This window comes from Manacus candei, unplaced genomic scaffold (genome assembly GCF_025592945.1).
Source record: "Manacus candei isolate 608988 ecotype Guabito, Panama unplaced genomic scaffold, ASM2559294v1 h1tg000046l, whole genome shotgun sequence".
Classification (NCBI taxonomy): domain Eukaryota; kingdom Metazoa; phylum Chordata; class Aves; order Passeriformes; family Pipridae; genus Manacus; species Manacus candei.
Window position 1 is genome coordinate 1838959 of NW_026138094.1, and position 22386 is coordinate 1861344.

At 42.8% G+C, this 22386-nt stretch overlaps 1 protein-coding gene across 3 annotated transcripts in view; it reads left to right on the forward strand.

Moving 5' to 3' along the window:
- The window catches only part of THSD4 (thrombospondin type 1 domain containing 4), a 304090-nt gene that overhangs the window by 15445 nt on the left and 266259 nt on the right, over positions 1-22386 (forward strand). Inside the window, exon 1 of one of the 3 annotated variants that reach the window (XM_051796397.1) lies at positions 21330-21562. The exons of 1 other annotated variant lie outside the window; for it this stretch is intronic. The gene's annotated coding sequence lies outside the window, so the exon portion shown is untranslated. Of the gene's footprint in view, positions 1-21329; positions 21597-22386 lie in introns of those variants that run through there. One more of the 3 variants, XM_051796396.1, reaches the window with a different exon arrangement.

Consider the following 22386-nt stretch of genomic DNA (forward strand, 5'->3'; position numbering starts at 1 on the left):
ATGGATTTTGAAAATGTATGAGTAATCATTAACTCAATTTCATTAATTTCACCATGACCTTTTATGATTGTTATTTGCAGTTGAAAATAGCCAAGCAGCTGTGACAAATTTGGGTAAGAAAATTAATTTGACATTCCTTCATTCTCCATGTGTGTTGTAACTGTGTGTTGATTTTTTTTTTAATTTATTTCTTTTTTGATCTTACATTGTTAATACAATGCTGTGCACTGAAGAAAGAAAGATTTATGAGAACTTGCAGATCAAGTTCAAAGCTGGACAGGGCTTCAGGTTTTCTGCCTACAGGCCTTCCACTGGTAACTAAGGATTGTTTGTGGGCTGCAGATTGGTGCAAAGCAATGATTTCTTGCCAAGTGCCAGTCAGTGTTGGCAGACCTTTCACCAGCCCTGTTGCCCTTCTCTGGCCTTGCTCCAGCCTCTCAATGTCCTTCCTGAACTGAGGGGCCCAGAACTGGGCACAGCACTTGAGGTGTGGCCTCACCAGTGCCAAGAACAGAGGGAAAAACACTTCCTTAGTAGGGAATCAGTGAATGGGTATCTAGGGAAGGACCTGGAAGGCACATGCTAAGATGGGTTTGGAGCCAGTTAGTAGGCTTATTGCCTTCTCAGGTTTTTATGCAGAGTATTGTTTGTGAAACATTACCTAAATGCTGCAGTGGGGGCTGCAGTTTCAGCTTAGTCTGCAGCAGGGGAAAGGAAGGGCTTGGCTGTACTGCTTTACCTACTGGGCAGGAGTAGGTTGTCCTGGAACACAGGAAAAAGAAAGTCACAGAATAGTTTCTGCTGTTTAGTTTAGTGAAAACTGCAAGAAGGATGGTGTTTAGTTATATGGTGCTAATTTAGGGCACCCGAGCTTGCTTCCCAGAGAGCTGGGCAGGCTCTTCAGTCTCTCTGTTTCCCTCACCTTAAAGTGAGTAAGAATATTCTGTCTGGGGTTTGTCTAACTCTTGCTAGGCTGTCAGCTTTTAGGGATGGTGGTTTGCACTTGACATTTGTAGTTGTCTGACATTATGGGTCTTGATCTTTCTCAGGGCTCTTAGAAGCTACTGTTACACTAGTGCTGCTTCTAATTTTTAGAAGGTCTCCTTAAACCTGAACTAGAGTATAAAATACAATTGTGTAGCTTTTTCTGATTCCTTACTGGTCAGTAGCACTTGAAGAAAATGTTTGGTAATTGCAGTCCAGTTGTTAGTGGACAGATGTGTCTCTCTCTCTCTCTCTCTTGCAAAGTCTGTGTCTGCAAGTGGACTCTTTCCCTGGCAGTCTCCTCAGCTAAGTGAGACATAAGCATCCTCTTCCTGGTTACATACTTGAGGAAGAATTGCATTTGATTTCTGACTAGCAGAGCAGAATTTTGAAAAGGGACAGAAATCAGTATACCTTCTAAAGATTAACAGAACAGACACGTCCTCTGTTCTAGGAATGCTTTCTGGACATCTACTCTTCCTGAAACCAGAAAGATGCATGAGAGTAAGTATAAGTGGCTCTTGAAGGGATTTTGACTGCTGCTTTTGCCAGATGACAGCCAGAGACTCTGGCTTGCTGATCACAGTATGTGGGGTGCACCTAACAGCTATCAGAGTTCAATTTAGGAGAGTCTGGTTATTTCATTGCCATTCAATATTTGTTGTAATTAATAGTTTTTGTATGATTTTAGGATTAAGATGAACATAGCATACTGCATTAATAAAAGGGAAGGAGAAATGTGAATTTAAAATATGCTCCATGCTCTTGTATGGGCCTTCTTGGCACCATCAACAGAAATGCCCAGATTTCAGCCATTCAGAAATCTGGCCTTTTATTTCATTGACTTTTTTCCAACCCTTTAAACAATGAGAGACAAAATGAGTTCAAGTCAAAATTATTCCCATGGGTTCTGTGGCAAAGTGGCTTTGCCTAATGTTATGAATGACACAAGTTTAATATCTGGCAAGAAGAAAACCATGTTTATGCTAGGAAAATTATCTCTTGCTGATATTAAGTGTCAGCAGTATTGCAGCAGAATCACAGATGAATGTGGGTTTGCTGCCAGGATACACAAGGACAAAGTGTTCAGAACCATTTGGGGAACTGGCATTAATCTGGCACATTCTGCACTTAACTTGCAGTTGCATCCATCAGAACCAGCAGTAAGTGATTTCTGTAATGTAAACAAGGATAAAGAGAAGAAAATAATCTGAAATAATGGGAGTAAAGCAGAACTGTCGATGCAGGGTCCAGTTGCAGAACAGCAAAAACCAGGGAAGCAGCTGCTGGGAGTGATTGCCCTCCCAGCAGCTTTCTGAAAGTCTGCAGACACCATTACACATTCTGAAGAAAAGAAGCTCTGTGAATAAAAGATCACTAAATGTGATTTTCTAAGCTGTTAAATGGTCATATTGGAACTTCATTTAAATTTTGAAGTTCTCAGGAACGGTGATAAATTTTGACAATTTGAATGCAAACCTTAGCACAATGTTATTATATTTTACATAAATGCTGCATAGTAGAAGAGACAGAGTGGAGATCCTCTGGGGTGCAGGATGCAGACAGCTGGCAGTGAATTGAATAACTGGGTTTAGAGGACTTGCTCAGGGTTAGTGTCGATGGCTGTTGTGAACTGCACATTTTGAAGAAACTTATGGAACAAAATGGAGTGGGGTAGAGGGCTGGCATGGAAGTTTCAAAATGCTTTGTGACATGCACAGCACTAGAGAAAACTGCCAAAGACTTGAAGTCACAGGCTCAGGCACCATGATAACAGGTGGAATAATTGTCAAATGCTCAGTAACATGCAGTGGAAGGAATAATTTTAGCCAATCACATAAACTGGCTGAGGGAGATGAAGTGTCATTGATTCAATGAAATTATCTGCTCAATATTAAGCAACAATCAGAGATGCAAGTGAGCTGTGTAGATGTTTAAAGAAAGGGATAGAAAGTAACACTGAGTTTATAATGTTTTAAGAGTGACGTTTGCTGTGGCTGTACCACCGTGTTATGAGGAGATGGAAGGGGAACAAAGGGACCTCAAGCCCCAGAAGGACACAAGTGAGAGGAAAGTAGAACTGTGTGGGTTGAAGAGAAAAGGCCTGACTGGTGTGTTTGTACTGGTGGATGCTCTGAATAAGTCCACCTGTGTTTCTTTTCACCTTTGCTATAACACATGGCCAAGAACATTCAAACAGGTTGGAAAGCAGTGTTTTTACTTGTGGCTTTTTCCCTTCTTTTCGTATGTGAGCAGTAAACAATGAAAATGAAACTTGTCACCATCAGATGTCAGTGAGGCCAAAAGAACTGCTGAATTCTTGTGCTTTTCTCCAAAGCAGTATCATTAGTCACAGGAGGGGGGAAAACAATAGGAGATCTGGCTGGACTAATAGCCTGGTTTACAATGGCAGCTCCTGTGTTTCAGTGGTATTTCTATTAGTGTTACATACAAATCTTAACTCTTGGTCAAACTTCCCTAAATTTAGTGCACATATCAAACATTTATTTAGGGGTATTTCAAAGCCCATGCAACATTCTGCCAGTTCTTAGTGAAAGACCTTAATATCGAAATGTTTGTCTTTAAAAAGCAGGTGTCTTCCTTTAAACACTCCTCTTTTAAACTCTGCAAAACAATTATTCTTTTTAACTCCAGATCACTGTTATTAACAGAGTAAAGCTTCACAGTGTGTTAGGGCAGGTAGTTATAGGTGCTCAGCTTTTAAAAGATTATAAATAAGGGTTGCAACCTGGCTCTGCAGCTGAGAAAATGTCACTTATTTCAGGGCACCAGAATTTGAGCCACTGGTGCTATCTTTACTGAAAAATGTGGGTGTTTTGTTGCAGTTTATCAAGATTCAATTGGTTTTTAGTTCTTGTAAGGGTTCTGTGAGAAAAACAATACACTCTTATTCTTGCTAGAGTGAAATGGAAGCCAGCGACTGTTTTTTTTGAGTCTTACAGAATATGGTCTCTGACTTGTTTCAACACTGGACAGAGTTTGAGAACAGTTTTTGTGCCTGTTTGCTGTACATATTCACAGCTACAGTGAGAGTGTTTTATTGTCAGAAAGCTGTCATCTGCTGGGTTGAATTGAAAACAGTCAGGGTCGTGATTCTTTGTTGTTTGGGTTCTTGAAAGGCTTGACATCATTAACATTCTTAGAATGACACGGATTATAAATCACAGCATAGGAAAATTAGAGGGATTCACTCAGGTACATGAAATTTCAGTTGCAATGTGTGAGAAGACAATGATGTTCTTATGCTCTCCCCAGATAGTTTTTTGTGCTCTGATTGCCAGCACAAAGTTCTCTGATATCCATGATTTCTCTGTCCCGCTCCTTATATTGGCCAGAACGAAAAAGGATAGGAGGTAAAAGGAAAAAGACATAGTTGCAGCTCATAGATGTTCCAGCTGCTCCCCAGAGACCCTGTAGTGTCATCACACAATGTGCTTTTCTGACCTGTGCCCAAGGTCCAAGGAAACAGTCCCTCACTCTGCACCCTTTGTGGCAAATGAATTCAAGCGGGACAGACTTTTGTCCAGGCAGAACTCTCTTGTAACTTTATTACTCCATACCTATATCCAGACTCTCTACTGACCCTGGGCCCAGGCTACCCAGCCACACAGATGTTTTTTTATCTCCCCACATACCACACCCCCATGTGACTGCTTCCAACCACAGAGAACAGCCATGCTCCAAGCGGCTTGCCAGCTTGACCTTCTGATTCTTTTCTCACACACACACATCTTAGCTCTGGCTCGCTCAGGACCACAGTATTTTTGCTTTAGTATTTTCTTCTTTTCTCATCCAGGTGGCTGGTGTTGTCTATCCAGCTGCTCCTACAGTCCAGGACACAAGTAAGCCACTAGTGTTACTTGTTACCCACAAGTAACACTACAAGTTATTCATTTCGAAGCTGCATAGAAGAAGAAGGGCCAGTGAGTCACTTTGGAAATTCTGGCGTGGTCAAGGTTGATTGCATCATTTGTACTTGGTCACTACACAATACTTGGTGTAGAAACAGCTGTGTCAAATATGTTCCGAAATAAACCAGTATTTTGGAGCTCCCAGAAGGTCTAAATATGTTTCTTTCATCTTTCAGCAGTGACAGTGCTTTCTCAGAAAGCTCAGTTCTCTGACCAAGAGAACAAAATTTCCCTCCTTAATATCTAAAAAACTACTGCAAAGTAGAAAGGATAACATGTTTTCAAGTTTTTATAGGAAAACATATGAAGGACTTGAATGACAATAAGATAAATTCTGCTTAGTGTTGGTTAATGCTTAGTTAGGGATAATGTACTATTCCTTTGGAAGATTGTAAAATCTCTCTCACTTGGGCTTTTAAAAACAGCTCTAACAGGCAATACCAGGTAGCTCTGATCCTGCTGTGGGACAGGGGTCCCTGGAGTCCCTGGCATGAGCATTTTCTGTGACTCTGTGACTGCAGGATTCATAGCCTCTGGGGGTTTGGTTACTCTTTGAAGTAGAATTATTGGGCAACTTAATAACACGGACACAAATGAAGACATTAGAGAGACAAGTAGTCCTACATATCAAGAAAATTACAGCTATTTTGATTTAATATAGGAAACGTAGTGAGATTGCAAGGACAGTATAGAAATAGTTTAGTCTGCATTTGGGTGCCAGAATGTCTGCACATCAGCTTTTGGGAATTACTTCTTTTTGCTGTCCATAGCTGATGCTTACTGACTCCAGCTGTGACAAAATTCTCTCCTTAGATTAATGACATCTAGACCAATTCCAGGAAGGAGGATAATTTGGACGTGAAAGCAAGGAAAAGAGTTAGTCAGCTTAGAATGTAGGGTAGTTTTACAGGCAAAATTAAACTGTTGCTCCTGTTCCTTGAGACTTAAAAACTAAAATGGACTTCCAATATGTAGTATAGGAGCAGTGGTACTGAGGGCCTGACTTGATAACTTAAGATTCTATAATGTATTGTTCTTCAGGGATATTGCAAAATCTATATCAAATTTTTCAAGCCACATTTCAGAGTATGGTTTGTCATATGATATCTTCAACTGGTATATAGGATTATTTTTGCACTGCAGAGCTTGAGAAATAACTTCTGGCTTGAACATTAAATCCATGTTATTTTTGATCAGCTTTATCTTCACACATCATAACTTTGATGAGAAGTCAGAGTACAGGAAGAATGGGTAAGATGGTACTTGGCTAGTGCTGAGCAGAGGTTTGGTTTTGGAAGCCTTATTGGAATGGTGTGACTGGACAACAAGCTCCACATCTCCTCTGGCCTGGCAGTGGTGAGGAGGGGATAAGTGATGCTGTTGCCCCCTTGATTGCTGAACATCTCTGTGACCCTTCCTTAGGGGGAATGAGCACATTACTGACTGGTAAAGCAGTGCACTGGCATCAAACCAGTGGGTGGGAGTTGGAAACAAACCTGCTGAAATGGGTGTCCCGACAGCAGCAGTGAGGTTCTTTCTTTTTCTGTTTGAAAACAGAACAAAAAAATCAACAACAAGGCTGTACAAGAACAAAAATGAGAACCCCAAGAGTCTACGTGCTTCTGGTGCTGTGCCAGTGAGTACCCACAGCCATGGGAGAACAGGGAGTGTAAAGGAATGACTGCTGGAGTAAATACTGAGGAGGGAGTGTGACTGAGCCAGAACTGATCCTCACACCCTCCTCGTGGGCCAGCACTGGCAATGGGCCAGAGTAGGTGAGACTGTTGCATCAATTTATCATAGAAACAACAAATCAGGCCAGAGTTATCTAATCAGTTTTTTGTGATTAAAATATGTCTAGGCTCCTTTTTCCAAAACTGCAAGGGTTGCAGCAACAGCGAGATTAGGGATAGACTCCCTGTCTGTGTATGTGTATGTATGCATGCATCTATTTCAGTTTTCTTTGAGCATTTGCCCTTTTGAGAGAATAGATGGTAAAAAAGGGATAAAGCAACATAGGAGTAAGTAATGGGGAATAGTTAACAAGAGTTGGCACTTCATCTTGGCACCCTGGAAAGCTTTCAACTGCTAGGACATTTTATTTTTATTTTTCTATTTCGAGCAGGGTGGTGGTGGTTCAAGCCGAGCTGGCAGAAGTTTTCTAGACAGCATCAGATCTTGGATGAAAATGGGTGTAATGTCCTTTGTAAATGAAGCAGGGAGGAAGCTGATATAAATTTCTTCTGTCACTTACTTTTGATTGACTTAGTGTTTAACTCATCCTTCAGCACCTGGGGGACTGCAGTCCTCTTCTGCTTCTTGGTGCTCTGGCTTGTCTCTCTCAGTGCATGATTATCAGTGATCCATGTCTGGGTCATGACTCACCTTGCTGTGTTAAAGCTGGCCTTTGGAAGTGCTCTGCTTTCCCAGGACACGCTGCTTTATGCCAAGAGCCAAGCCAAGTGGTGTAGCAGGTGTGACTGTATAGAACGGACACTTTTGAAGCCTTCTATGTTTTAAAGGGAATAGATCAATCTCTTTCCCATGTTATTTAGTCCAGGGAAGGCTTTTCCCTTCTCACTCCATCTCCTGTCACTTTTGGCCCTTCTATCCTCCTCAGCAGAATAAGTGTTTTTCCAAGCCTTGGGATCCTGACATCAAGAGAAAAGTGAGAATGCCAAGATTCTCACAATCCTGTGCATTGCCATAAGGATTTGAAGTTGGATGTTGTTTGTTTTTAAGTGTTACTGATTGTGTCTTAAATGTAAGAGGTCTTAGTGCTACTCTTCAGAAGTCCATGGAAATGTTCTTGCTTTCATTTGAGTTACCAAGCCTTTCATAATGATTCTGGTGGCTCTACAGGCCAGGCCTCTGGGAGAAGCAAAACAGATAAAAGAATATCTAGAATGCTTTTGGATTCCCTGGAGGGAAGTATTTCCAAGGGAGAGTTAAAAAAAAAAAAAAAAAAAAAGATAAAAATCTGAATAAGTAAATCTGATTAAGTGATGTGATGAGTCTATTTTGTGTTCATTTTGTGACATGGACCATGAGTCACAGGAGCCCTGTGTAGAATTCTGGGAGCCGTGGATGATTCATATCTCGTTTCCTACAGACCATTCCTAACTGAGCCATCCTTGGACAGCCCAGCTGGGTAATTTTGGGATCACTTTAAGATAGAGCTCCAGGAAGAGACAGTTCTTCCACCTTGTCAGAAAAAAATCCACTGATGTTGAGATTCTTTGGTTTCTGTGGTGGTCACAGAGGTGTTCAAAGGTGCAGTACACATTTGGGTGTTTGTTATGTGTTTCCCTATCTCCTGCAGTGAAATGGTATAATTTCCTGAAGCACGCCTAAGAATCTTAGGGCTTTGTTCTTTTTTATAGGTTCTTCCTATTAGTTCTTCCTATCAAAGGTTATTATTTTTTTTAATGATAAATATCCTTGAAAAACTAAGCCATTGTACTTCCTGGCTAGAAGGTGCTCTCAAGAGAACCCTCATGGCTGAGATAAAGGATTTAATTTAATTTGAACCAATTCTGAACAAAGGACACTGATGTGTTTGCAACCTAACACACCTTTTATTCCCATATTAGGATAGCCCTCGATTTTATACCTTGATCTTTCAACAGTAGAGGAAGTGGTATAGAACTTCATTTGTCACCAGGTGAAAAAGATCTTGGCTTAGCATATGAGGAAGAATTGTATCTGTCCACTGAAACACCTAATTTTGCAAGACACCAGGAAATTTTCTGTTGGAAAATATTGAACCCTTTTAGCAATTGAAGTTCAGTATTCTCACTTTTCAACAGTAGTGATTTTAACACTTCTTACAATTGAGCTTTCTAGGGTTACTTTTGATGTTGCAAGCCCAAAGTAACATGAATCAAAATTAATCTGACTAAAAGAACATAAAAGCAGTAGTTCCTACTATGAAACTGCCTGCATCTGACTTCATTTATTTGCCCTACTTTTTATTTCCCATTTAGTTTTTACACAAGTGACCATACAAGTGTTCTCTCCCTGCAAAAAAAACCAAACAAATAAACAACAACAAAAAAACCCCAAACCCCAATGTATTTTAAAAAAAATTGTCAGAAATTCTGTTTCTTTTGTTTCAAGATTTTTTAAATTCTTAACATTGTACTTCCATTGCTTTTTTATTGCTTGAAGTTCTAATCCCTTATGATATAGTATTTTCTGCATCAGTCTACTGTGACTCTAATAAAGCAGAAATATTTCTAAATCATATTTAGGTTTTGTTTGGGTTTAGTTTTTCCATCTTTTTTCTTCCCCCAGGTATTTCCATCTGGCATCAGCAGAGTTCAAAAGGCCTGATTATTTTTTGGGTTATCAGAAGTTTCCTTCTACCTGCCTCTAAAGAAGCTCTTTTAGAGCTTGGTTTTACCTTGTACTAACAGTAATCTTGGAATCCCAAAACCTCTGTAATTATTTGCCTTTCACTACTGTGATGGATTATACTTTACAGTTTGAATCTTGGCACTTTTCTGGGTTGTATTTGGGTTATCTCAGCAATTAGTAAAAGGCTGGTTTTGCACCTACATAGTATTAAGCAACAGGTTTTATTTGATACATGAAAACTAGTCGGGGGGAAGACCACTTTTATTCTCTCTTCCTTCCCCAACCTCCTTTCCTCCCAACTCCTTTCTTTCTAAAAGAAATTGTAGTACAAAAGTGAGAAAAACAGAAAAGTATAGGAAAAATAACAAACAGGAAACTTATGATTTCTTCAGTGTAACTTTTAACTTCTTTGGAAAACCCATTATCTCAAGACTATCAACTTTCCCCTAGGGATTAAACCCCCCTGCTTTTCTGTCCAGCTCCAGTCAGAGATTGTGAGGGAATAAAATTTGTCTTCCTACTGAATGAGCCCAGGACTGGATCTCTGGCCAACTAATTATTTCCTAATCTGTCAGCAAATTCTCTAGATCCCCAAGTATGCAGAGGATTGTCTCATCTAAAACCGAATGTCCTGGCAGAACAGCTTCATATTCTTCCCTGCACATACCAGGGAACTGTGAGCTTGTGCAGGTAGAAAAACAAATATTGCAGTTGACTGAGAGTTACTTCTGCAGAGCATCTCTGTGGAGGTGCCAGAAACCTCAACTGTGCAGAGCCAGGCTTTGCTGCTTCTCCAGCCACATTGGAACCTGGAATCCCCAAACACACAGAGCCTTGGGAGCATGGGAAGCAGAGCACAGTGCTAGTTAAGATTTAAGATGTCTCTTGACCTCTTACAGATTTCTGGACATTGTAATGCATTTTCTATTACTTTCATTGAGTCCACACCTTAAAGTGGAGGTTATGATGTGGCTCGAGGTGCCTGTGCTGTGCTTTGACTCACTGTCCAGACAGTGTATGTGTAACATATAGAGAGGAGCAGGTTCCTCTCTAACTTTCTCAGAGTTGAAATTGCATCCATAATTTTAATAGGAAATGCTAAACTTTCAAGAGGAAGGCCATTGAAGAGAAATAAATGGAACCATACTGTTTTTAAAAGTTGAACATTGAACCCTGGCAAGCGTGACATAAAGTAGGCAAGATGTAAAGATGCTTCATTGTGCAGGATGGAATTTTGGGAGTGGGTTCAATTGTCTGTGGCTCTGAACTGCAAAATGCTGCAAAAGATGCAATGGTTACTAAAGAAATACTGGAAGTAAATTACATAATAATATGGCAAGTAATAACCAAGTGACCTGTAACAATTTTAATAGCCCATTAAAAAAAAAGTCTGTTTTGCTTCAGCCTACTTGGTAGTTATGTAAGCTCCAGAAATTCTGTGTGTTATCTGACGTGCTGGGCTAGAGAACTGTTGCTCTGTAGAAACAGAGATTGTTAACAAAGACAGATTCTCTTACTGGTTGTTGTGTCATTTTAGAATGTGATAGTGTCCTACTGGATCAAGGGAGTTGTAGCATCTTATCACAGAATGATTTATCAAAAATAATCTTCAAAATTTACATGACATGGAAAATCTACTTTTGACTTCAGGTAAAAGCATCTAAAAGTCCCTTATGCAAAGAGCTACTTTTATGTGACCATAATATTTCCTCTTCTTTTACACTCTGCCTGCCTTTTCAACTGCCAATGTGCCCACTAATGCTGTTTCAGTGAAGATGTTTTACTCTGCTCTGTGTTTACCACAGCACAGGGATGTGCCAGGGATGCAGATGTGGAACTCTTGCCACCCATGAATGCAGCTCAGTCTTGACAAATGGGATCAGAATGGGCAGAATTTAGTTTAGCTCTTTGCATGAGTCTCTTAAAGGTTTATGGAGAACTAGGCAGATTCTTCTTTCCCAGCCAGCAGTAGGTGTGCTTTCTCTGTTGGTAAAGTTCTCTTAGCTCAATGGTGATATTGGCCTAAAACACTGTAATCTCAGAGCCCTCAAAGTCCAAAGGCAAGGCTGTTGGTGTGACTAAAGAAGTTTCATTCAGAGCTTATCTGAGAAGAGCAAAATGCCAGATTCCCCCAGAAGGAGCAACACTTAGTTGATGAAATTAATGACAGGTGAAGATACGAGGACTAGAAAACAAGCCATGCTGTTCAGAGCTCTGAGGAATATGAGTTCTTAAGCAACCATGAGCCCATTTTTCTGTGTAAAATCATTACTTAAGAGTTGAGCATAAGCTGTTTCTTCCTTGCAGTGTACAGGTCTGACCCAGCTGCCCGAAATCCACGTGGTGTTTCTTCATTGATTTAATTCCATTTTGGATCATCTCATGTATTGCATATGCAGAGGGTAGATATAATCTAGATTGATTTATGTGATTGTATTGACTGCTCTCACATCAATATGTGACTTACCTATGACTTACAAAGGCTACTTCCTAATTTGTATAAAATCTTGGAGTAGAAGTTTCAAAAAAATTATCTGTTTGCAATTTAAAGCCTGAAGGGGTTTTTTTGGCTTTTACCTTAATAAAATGCCATGTAAATTGTCTTTTTTTTTCTTTCATTTGTGAAAAAGGTGTTGAAACCTCATATGTTTTTATGCATACGTACACACACACAAAATTCAAGAGAAGAACCCTCTACTAAAGCTGGAATGCAAAAAGTCCTTGCTCTGGTGGAAATGCAGGCTCTGCACAGATGTTGATTATACACATGGGACAGGCTTCGTTCAAGATGAATAGACAGTCCATAAAATGCACACTTTCCCTCCCTCATTCTTCTTGTCTATCTAATTTTGTAGAATGATTTTAATTAACCCCACAGAACTGCAATAAACTGCAGGAATTGTAAAGTGAGCATCCAGAAACGCTACAGATAGAAAAATTGCTGCGTAGCTGTAAGGTTATGCTTTTCTTCTTTTGTGCCTGTAAACACATCTGTTCAAAGCTACACATGAACTTCTTTTCTTCTCTGGGCAGCTGAAAGGCATAAGGGAATATTTTTCATGAAAAAACTTAGCAGTGCCTACTTCAAAGAAATTGGGAATTAGAGATATTTAGATAGTGAGGAGTATTGCACTCACTCTCTAAACATCTCTAAGTTGCTTTTCCAACATGAGAAATGTGCCTCCCATGATAGTACTTCTACTTACTTCTTTATAGAAAGTGATAAACTATCTAATATGAGGCTCTATGTGTGCTTATATATAAAAATACACTTACATGTCTAATTGTCCTGCTGGACAGATGCTGATATTATGTAGATTAGGTTTTATGGGAAGGTAGGTCAGTGAAGCAGAGTTTGGGTGTCTTGCTATGTGGTGTGTAGTGCATAATAGCTCTGAGAGTATGTCTGGCATGTTCCAAGCACCCTGGTCCTCCTCATCCAGTTGTGCTTGACTGTGCTTGTCCCTTGTTTCAAGTGCTTGGAGTCTGTGGACCATCTGCTTGAAGTGAACTGAGCCCTGTTTACACTGAGCACAAAGAAAGGCAATATATGAGATCTTGTTTACTAAATTATTCTCATGTTAATATTTAAATGAAATAGAGTATCTTCCCTCTCGTCTCCACTCTCTTTTTTTCTCCCTTTATTTCACTGGAGCAAATAAATTAAATGTGATTCAAGTTTTATCAAGGGTTTTTTGAGAGGCCACGTTGTGTGTGTTGCTGCAGAGGGCGGGCAGAGAACAGGCAGCTCACGAGCTGCTTGTTGGGAGGGATTATCACCAGGGCTCAGCCTTTGGCTCTGGGGAGTCCAGCTCTGCTTGGGCCAAACTTTTATGTTGACAGCTCATCCTGGTGCTGTGCCTGGCTGGGGAGCAGCCTGGGGATAGCTGGCTCTGCTCTGCTGGGGGAGAGAAACACAGGAAGGCTGAGGTTCTTAGGTAGCTCAACAATGCTCAAAGGATCATCCCAGGGAAAAGATCCTTCCTGCTGTGCATTACCTGTTATTTGTGTCAGGTGTTTGGAGGAGGGCAGGAAAAAGACTATCTGACAATCAATTTTATAACCATATGTAGGGATAAATAAAGAGAGAGTTAAAAAACAGGGCCGGATTTTAACAATTCACAACAGCTTAATGCTTTTTAAGAGTCTAAACTGAAATAAATGTGTTTTGTGTAGTAAGTGTTTGGCACTTGTTAATCAGACCCAGTTAAACTGTTGAATATTAGACTTAGAAATTGTGCATCCTGTAGTTGCTAATTATATATTGCTGAATTTATGGTCTGAATCTCTAGCATAGAAATTATATCCAAGACTATTAGGACTTCTTCTAGTTACTCTGTTGGTAAACTTCTCAAGAATAAACCCTAGGGTGGGCTTATTAGATGAGGGAATTGCTGTTCGTGACTTATATGGAACATGTCTTGGTTTCTTGCCCCAGAATGACTCCCTGTTTCTAAGAAGACAGGGTAAAATCTTGTTCACATTATGCTCATAGAGATTTGGCTGTAAAGATGACTTTTCACGGTGTAGAAAGTGTGTTACAAAGCAGCTGGACAGTCTTGGCCCTGACCATTTCTGTAAAAGCATAACCTGTCCATACCCTCCCCGATGCTGTGTGCATATGGCTCATCCTAAAAGAACCTTCTTTTCCAAGAGGGAAATCGAGCACACTTCCATTTTCCACTGTCCTGTCTTTTTCTCTCTTTGATAAACTAGTAATTCAGTCAGTACACAGTGTTCAAGTGCACTCTTCTCAGTGCAGAATGGAAATCTTTACTGTATGAGGGCTCACAGCCTCCAGTGAGAGTAAAAGATGATGCAGATCTAATAATGTCCAGGGGGCACAGGGGAGGGGGCCACCACAGTGTTTTCTTTCATGCTGTTCCTCGTGCATTGGAAATGTTTTGAGGACAGACCAATGTTTTGACATCAGATTTGCCTGCAGATCAGCACGCAGGTTGCCTGTGATCCAACTGTTTTCATGAATCAAGGGAAAAGCATCCAGGCATGTCCACTGTTACGGGGAGGCAAGCTCCATAGCTCAGTACTTATATCATCCATAAGCCTTTTATTTATTTTTGGTAAACAGCTCTCTTCTGCTTCAAATTAATATCCTGATTGAGTTGCTGATACAAATGTTAAACTATGTAGCATCAAGTTGCCAGAAGACAGCAAGACAAGAAACTGATAGGAGTGTTCCTGCCAATGACTTGGATTCAAGTATCTGATCAGAGCACAGCACAGAGTCTGGATCTCTGGATGTTGTACAGTCATGCAGTAGAGATAGCAAAATTTTTCTCAGGTTTTCAGGTAATTTTAAGTTCAGCCAACAATCAGTAAATCAGAAAAGTGGGTAATGTTAGGGAGAAAAACTGTCTGAAAAGAGCCTCTATTCCAAGCTATACATGTGAGTTCAGTCTGTGTGTGTGTGTGTGAGTGTGTGTGTGAGATATAGGGACTGTGGTCCACACTGAAGTGCAGGGGCAAGAAATAATGAGTAAAAATTAAATACTAATACTTGACTCTTGCATTCCTGGAAATACAGTTATTGTAGTGCACTAAGGCAATTAAAATCATGCCACAGAGCGAAAAATAATAATACTTTTCTAAAGTTCATTAGACCTAATTCTAATGTACTGTATGGGAATCATTTCACTGAAATAAATTATGTCGTTTTAATTTTCATACTGCTGCAGATGAGAAAAGAACGAGGCCTAGCATGTGGCTAATTGTAGCTGAGAAGATTTCTGGAATGAAAGAGATTCATGGCTAAATTTGCATTGCTTCTGTGGGGAGGGGAAGGGAAACTGATAAGTCTAAAATTAAAAAAATAATTTGAAACTGTATTTCACCCCATAATCAGTAGTGTTCTGACATGTGTTGGCAGGAAAGCACTGAGGTGACAAAGAATATGGAGTAAATCAAACGAACAGCATGAACTCCAACTATCAATCAAAATCCAGATTTTTTTTCCTTTCATGACCAAGCAATTGCATCGCTATCCCAAGGTCTTATTCTCGTGTCACGTATGTTGCCTTAAGCAAATTACCCCTGGGAACCCACTCGGGATGAAAAAGGAAAAATATAAAAGAAACAAGCAGAATTTTGTCAGAAGATTTATCCAAAGTCAATATTTATGAAGTTGTAACAGCCCAGGAGGAATCCATGCTGTTCCAGTACCACAAGCAGTGCCATTGCTTCCACAGTGTTTTTTAGTGTTTCACACCTCTGAAACAGCAAATAACTTCACAGAGGCACCTCATGTGCCAGGGACTCATCCAGACCATGTGGTTCATATTCCCTGCCCGGCAGGGTCAAAGCTCACGCTCAAGAACAGTTTCCTCAGTGTCATCCTGTTCTTCTCACACTTAAAGGCTCAAGAGTTGAGCTCCAGCACGGGGAGAAATGCACAAATTCGTGGTAAGAGAGGAGGTGCAGAGCAAGGAGGACCAGTGTGTGGGTTCTCCCCCCACCTTCTTTGTGAGGCTTAAGGGAAGGGGTTGTCTTGGCTGCAGAGCTTCTCACTGGGAGCTTCTGGCCACATCTGCCCATTATATCGAGCAGCACTACGTGTTTGTACTGCAAGCACTGCTACTTGTGCTGTCCCATTGATAAATCCCTGAGGTAGGAGCATCCTGAGGGAGTTGGGTGTTTATAACTACTCTTCTATTCAGCATATCCAGTTCTTTGTCTCATAGCTGCTTTTCAGCAGGAATACAAGATGTTTTGATTCTTAATCATAGGTCTTTGTAATTATCCCTTTGCATCCAGAGGAAATAAAGATGTCTTAGGTAAAGCTTGTTGGTGACTGGGCATCTGCAGTTTCTAACCTGTGAAAGATGCTAAAGTCCATGATTATTTCTAAGGTCCAAGAGCTGAGTTTTTACCTCTTTTCCATGGCAGTATTAGGCAGTAATAGTCCTGCTGCCCAGCACAGTGCCTTCCTTCCTGCCTGCTTGTTTCTGAACAGCTTGGGCACCCTTTGCTCCCAGTTATCATGGGATATCTGGTTGGCCACTAAAAGGTTTTTAACCAATGTTTTGGTCTAAATCTCGAGTTGTTTAACAGTTTTCAATAGACCTACAGCTGTGCATGGCTATTTTTGGAGGAAGTTAGGTTTTAAATAAACAGTTCAGATCTCCCAGCTCTTGCAGCGGGCAGGTCCGTTTGAAGAATGCCTCTCTGATGGCAGACAGGCTGCACCCAAGATTGTGCCAAGTCACTCTCCATTTGTAAATATTAGAATGTGTTGTAGTTACAGATATAGCAAAAGAAAGAAGGTTTAAATTATACAGCTGAGAAACAACAAAGGAAAATAAATGTAAAACAGCACATGGTGTGTGTGCTGTAGGTCTTCAGTCTTGCTTTTAGATAGGAAAGATAAGAAACACAAGCTAAAAATGTCACTCGGTTGAATGACTTTCTTGTTTTCCTAAAGGCATATTTTTGCTTCACCTAAATCTGTGTAACCTTCTGCTTGTCCTTCACTCATATTTTCTGCTGTGAATGTGTTCTAAAAGGAAGGCTTAAGCAGGAAACATGTGTAGACAGGTTATTTGACATAAATTTTGTGATGCTAGCTCTAAGTGACTAAAGATGGTGATTAGCAAGAGGCAATGGAAAAAAGTAATGAGTGTGTCCACATAAAGAATACTCTTGAGGTTTTTATATGTAGCACAGTGGTAAGAGCAGGGGGTGTGGTCTGTGTAGTTTTACATGACCTGTCTGGTGCTTATCTGGAACATGGAGAACTCCTCCAGTGTGGCCAGAGAGAAATGTTTAGTATGGAGGAGGAAGGAGGAAGTCCTTTTTTTCTTTGGGTAGAAAGTAAACCTGCCCTGCTGTGCTGTTGTGAAGTTTGCCTTAAGAGTGAGGTGTTGGTACCACCTACCAGGGCAGCTACTGGTCCCAGGGAAATGTGCCATCCCTGGAACGTGCCCTCACATGCAAAGTACAATGAATATAAAATAGGCATGTTCTCCCATTCCTGTAATGTGACATATTAATTGGAAAACTTTCCATCTTCTATGTATCTCCACTGTTTTCAAACAAGGATCTGACAGGAACAGCTGATCTAGCACCGGGGACAGGCATGGATGGGGACATGCAACAGAGGCTTTTCTGGACAGAGTTTCTGAGTTTGAGCTAAAAAACACTGCTGCTGTTCAGGGATAGCTAAGCTGCAACTGAGCTAGCTACTATTCTTTTTCTTTTGTGTCGTGTGCTCTTTCTACTAAGTACTCCAGCTTGAAGAGAACAGATCAAGGGGTGAAGAGAAAACTTGTAAAACTACCCTGTCTTTCTTCCAAGCCAGCCAGCTAACTCATTGTCTCCATTTTATTTCTTTTTTTTTTTTTCTGTTTGCTTTTGGGATTTGCAATAGTGGGTTTTTTTCCCCTCAAGATCTTGAAATCTAATGCCTGTATAAAAGGCATTTTCCAAGGCTTAACCATGCCACTGACCTGTGCTGGACATGTTGCAAATCGGACATTGTCCTCTGTACACCAGGCTGCAGATTTCTAACTCTTTGCAGTGTTGACGCCTGCTCTCACAAAGAGAGGGAAATGAAGCAGAAAGATCCCACTGCGACAATTAGTGGCTCACAGAGAAGTATTGAAACAAGTAATAAGTGGCTGAAACAATTCAAGGGAGGGAAACTCTAGCTTCCTACTCTACCACAATCTAATCTTCTTTCTCAGATTCTCTCTTTCCTTATCCCAATGGGGATTTTCACACACTTTCATTCTCAATGGTAGTGTGAGATGATTCTTTGTGACTAGTGAGCAGCAGTTCAGTCCTGCAGGGCAGTCCCCTGTTCTACCCTCTCCTGTTTGCCAGTCTTATCATTTTATGCTGTGCTCTAGTCTGAATTTTTGAAGTAGCACTAATGTCTTGTTCCCAAGCTGCTGTAACCCAAAGAATTTTAATGAAACCAACTGAAGTAGATCCCTCCTCTTTCACTAAGGCAGCTGGCCAAAGAACTGGCTCACAGGCAGGGAAGTCTTTCAGCTCTGGAAGTAAAAATACCCCAATACCTCTTGCATCTCAAACCAGAATCTTTGAAATTTGCTATGTGAGTGGTGCTGGTGGCTCTCCCTGCCCTCACTAGAGGAGACAAGATGTGGCTGGATCACCATGTGCTGAAGAAATGATCGAGTAGTTGATTCATGTGGATACATGTAGATGTGGCACTTTGATTTGGTTCAGTGCTGGGAGTGGCAGTGCTGGGTTTACAGTTGGATTCAATGATCCTTGAGTTATTTTCCAGCCTAAATGATTTTATGATTCTGTGATTCTTGTCCTACTCAGATCTTTCTTTCCTTGGTGAGTTGATACCTCCCTTAAATACATTATTTTCTGTGGCATCTTCTGCTAGCAAACTAAAGCTTTAAACAAGCTTTTCCTTTGTGAGTTACTGCAATTACATTTAATCTAGCAAATGCTGTTTTCTTTCAAGCATTTATGTTTTACTCTCTATTTAAAAGATTGATGCTGTTTCATATTCTACACATCCATCTCTTATTAAAAAGCAACCAGTAGACTGAGCATGTTGGGTTTTTTTCCTCAGATAGCCCCATTTGTTACATGAGACCATGAAAAACCTCGGATAACGTTTCAGTATAATGAGGAAACTCATAGCTCTGCAGTTGTTCAGAACAAATTGAGTGTCAGCTGCTCTGATGCACAGATAAGGTGTGGGAAGTGCTGCTCCTGCCCCTTCAGCAGCGTGACAACTTCCCGGAAAACACCGTGCACACTGTTGGGAGCAGCAAGGGGAGGAGGAGGTGCAGGGATGAGAGACAGGATTCTGCATCAGCTCTTGGGAGGGAGCAATCACTCCAAAAGTCAAATGGAAAGCAAGAGGGAGATTAGGGAAATTAAAGGCAACAAAAGAGATTGGAAGGGAAAACAGTGGCAAGTGTATGTTCCTTGGCTTTTCAAAAGGCCTCCTTGTGGTCTCTGCTTTAATGTACCAAGGCTCCAACTCTTCTGATGCTATTTAGTGCCCAGCTGAACCAGGACCTCCAGGGTGCAGACTAATGCTTTTCAGCTTCCCTTTATATAGAAGCAACTCCTCCTCCCCCGAGGGCTCATAGAGTTTGGTAGCTAGTTTTCAGATTGGCACAGCTAAAGTAATCTTTCTTCAATACCAGGAGTTAGGGACTGTCTCAAGCAGAGCGTTAGTTAAGTACAGTAATTAATACCTTAGTACTTAGGTCTTTGCTCTTGTAAAGAAACTCTTGTCTGCAGTCCCTCTGGCTACAGTTCTGTCTCTCCCTGAAGTAAACAGGAGTCAAGTAATTGGCAGAGTAGATGAAGTAGAACATGTGCTCTGCAGCAGCAATTAGAACTAAAATACTGTAACCTGCCAGAGCTAGTCTTGCTCACATGCTACCTGGCTTAACAATTAGTCACTTATGTATGTACTTCATTAGATCATGGTCAGAGTAGAGCAGAGTTTGCTTCCTGATAGATTGGCTACCACTGCCAAACAGGCTTCAGTGGCTTCAGTGCACTTCTGATGCAGAGGTACAGGCTTACCTGATACCAAACCAACTCATAACTCAGGAGGGACCAGTGGAATTCCTTCTAAATTAAAGCTGTGCTTTCCAAAGCCATTTGCTTCCTACAAATCTCAATCTCTTGGAGGTACTATAGCTACCCCTCTCTTAGTGTTATAATGCAGCTTTTCTTTGCCTGTGAGAAAACTTTAACATGCAGCTGTATACAGCTGTCTTTCTGCAGCCAAGATCTGCCATGGTGCCTACAAGGTGTCTGGAGCTGTTTGGGAGTGCTGTGCTCTGGCAATTGCCTGCTGAACACAGAGGGGAAAGTAAGTTTTGTGCAGTAGATCTTTTGCTTAGAGCCTGTTGCTATATGTGGACTTGTGAATGGACAAGTTTTTCTGGTGCAATGAACAGCACAATCAACACATCATCTTTTACTGTTTTGGCTCTGTTCAAGTGTAATTGAGCCCAAAATGTTGCCAAGGAAAAAACAACTTGTTTGCTGTGCTTTAAAGCAAATGGGTTCACCTGATTGGGCCAGTTCCAGCACAAGAATAATGGTTTTGTGGGGTTTTTAAAGCATAAAACTAAATGTTGCAATGAACTGCTGCCAGTGACTATCTGGTTCTAAGGTTTAGAGCTCGTGCTAGGCACTTTATTGCTCTGTTCAATAACAATGCCCTCAGGGGTCTTAGGTCCAGTACACTTAATATAAAGCAGGAACAGAGACACAAATCCATTTTTTTCCTGAGATGCCAACTCAAAAGTTTTCAAGAAAAGATCCTCCTCGTAGTTGCTTGTTTGTGGCTTGCTTTCCACAGTGTCAGTGTACCACTGTCACTGGCTCTGTTTCAGATCTCGGGCTTTTAAGCAAACACTATCAGGAACGCAGATTATCTTCTGGCTATCAGTATTTTTGCTGGAAGCAGATGGTCTTCCATCCAGCCGGTGGGCAGGGAGATGACAGTTGTCTCCCGTGTTTTCTTGTAGCGTCTGGAGGCAGCAGCGTGGGGTGCGTTAGTGTCTGCAACAGCGAAGGGCTGGAGGAGCTGAGAGATGACAATGTCCCGCATTCCCGCTGCGGTGGCGGAGCTGGACGGCCGCGGCAGCGGCACCTGCCCAGCCGCTCCCGCAGGGGCACCGCTCCCTGACACCTCTGGATGTCACCGCACCGCGCGGGGATGGACACGGGTGGGATGAGCGCAGGGGGGAAAGACGCCCGTGGGGATGGACGCGGGGGGGGCGGGAGGAGAGGGGATGGACACGGGGGCGGACGGACGGGGGTGATCCGCGGGGCAGCCCCCGCACCGCCCCCCGCCACACGCCGCCTTCTCCCCCGCACGTCCGCGCGCCGGCGCCGCTGGAAGGTGCCGTGCCCTCCCCTCCCCGGTCCCCGCCGGACACCCATCCCCGCCGGACACCCATCCCCGCCGGACACCCATCCCCGCCGGGCATCCATCCCCGCCGGACACCCACCCTTTGGAGCGCCGGGGGAGGGCTCGGGACGTGCCGGGCTCGTGCCGGCAGGTGGCGGCCGCGGGCGCGAGCGGCGCCGTGCGCGGGCGGGCGCGAGGGGAGCGGGAGAGGCTGAGCCCGAGCCCCGGAGCCGCCGGGAACCTGCTCGGGTCCGGCGGGGCTCCGGCATTCCCGGCCCAGGGCGCGCCGCCTCCCATGCGCCGGAGGCCGCGCAGGGTCTCAGCCCTCTCGCCCCCCCCTCCCTCCCTCCCACCGAGAGCGCCTCGTCGCGGGGCGCCCGGCCGGGACGCCGGGCACGGAGCGGTGAGGAGAGGCCGGGCGGGGAGCCCCGCGCCAGGTGGGCGGTGGGCGCCGGGCGGGGGCGGCGGGGCGGGGGCGGCGGGGCCGCGCTGAGGGGTCGCGGCCCGCGGGGCTCCGGCGCTGCCCCGGCTGCGGGAGCGCGGTCCGGGCTGCCCCGCGGGGCTCCTGCGCCGCGTGTCTGGGCTCCGTAAGTAGCCATTTCAAAGCTGCTCCCCTCGCACGCTCGGCTCCCAGGAGCTGCATCCAGGGGCTCCGCGAGGAGCTGCTGCGCTTCGCCTCGGTGTCCCACCAGGAGCCGTGGCTGCACGTAGTCTGAGCCGAATCCAGCAGTTTGTGCGAGAGAGGGGAAGAAGGGAATAACTCTCCTCGCGAAGAATGCGTGTCGCAATTGTTCTTGCTTTGGGCCAGGTCTTTCGGTCTGTCTGAGCACGGCGTGCAGAGCACGAACCGCGGTTGGCGTTCGGGATCTCTCTTCACGCTTTCCTGCTTCTGGTTTTGTTGCCATCTCTCCTGCGCTTGGATTCCAGCAACACTCAAGCTGTTTGTGCTCGGTTGTCAGGAGTATATGCTGTAGCAGAGAGTAATCTTGAAATACCTTTTCTTCTCCAGCTACAGTTTACATTTTTGCAACTGTCAGTGTGTTCACACCTGCGTGTTTTATAGCCCTTGACACACTTGCCATTAATTCATCCAAATGATTTTTTTCCAGATTCTAGAAATATGAACAGTTTAGAAAGTCTGTCAGCAGTGAGTTCCACTGGTTAATATGTAGAAAAACTATTTCCTTTTGCTTCTTTTTACTGCCTGATACTGTTTCGTTCTTATAA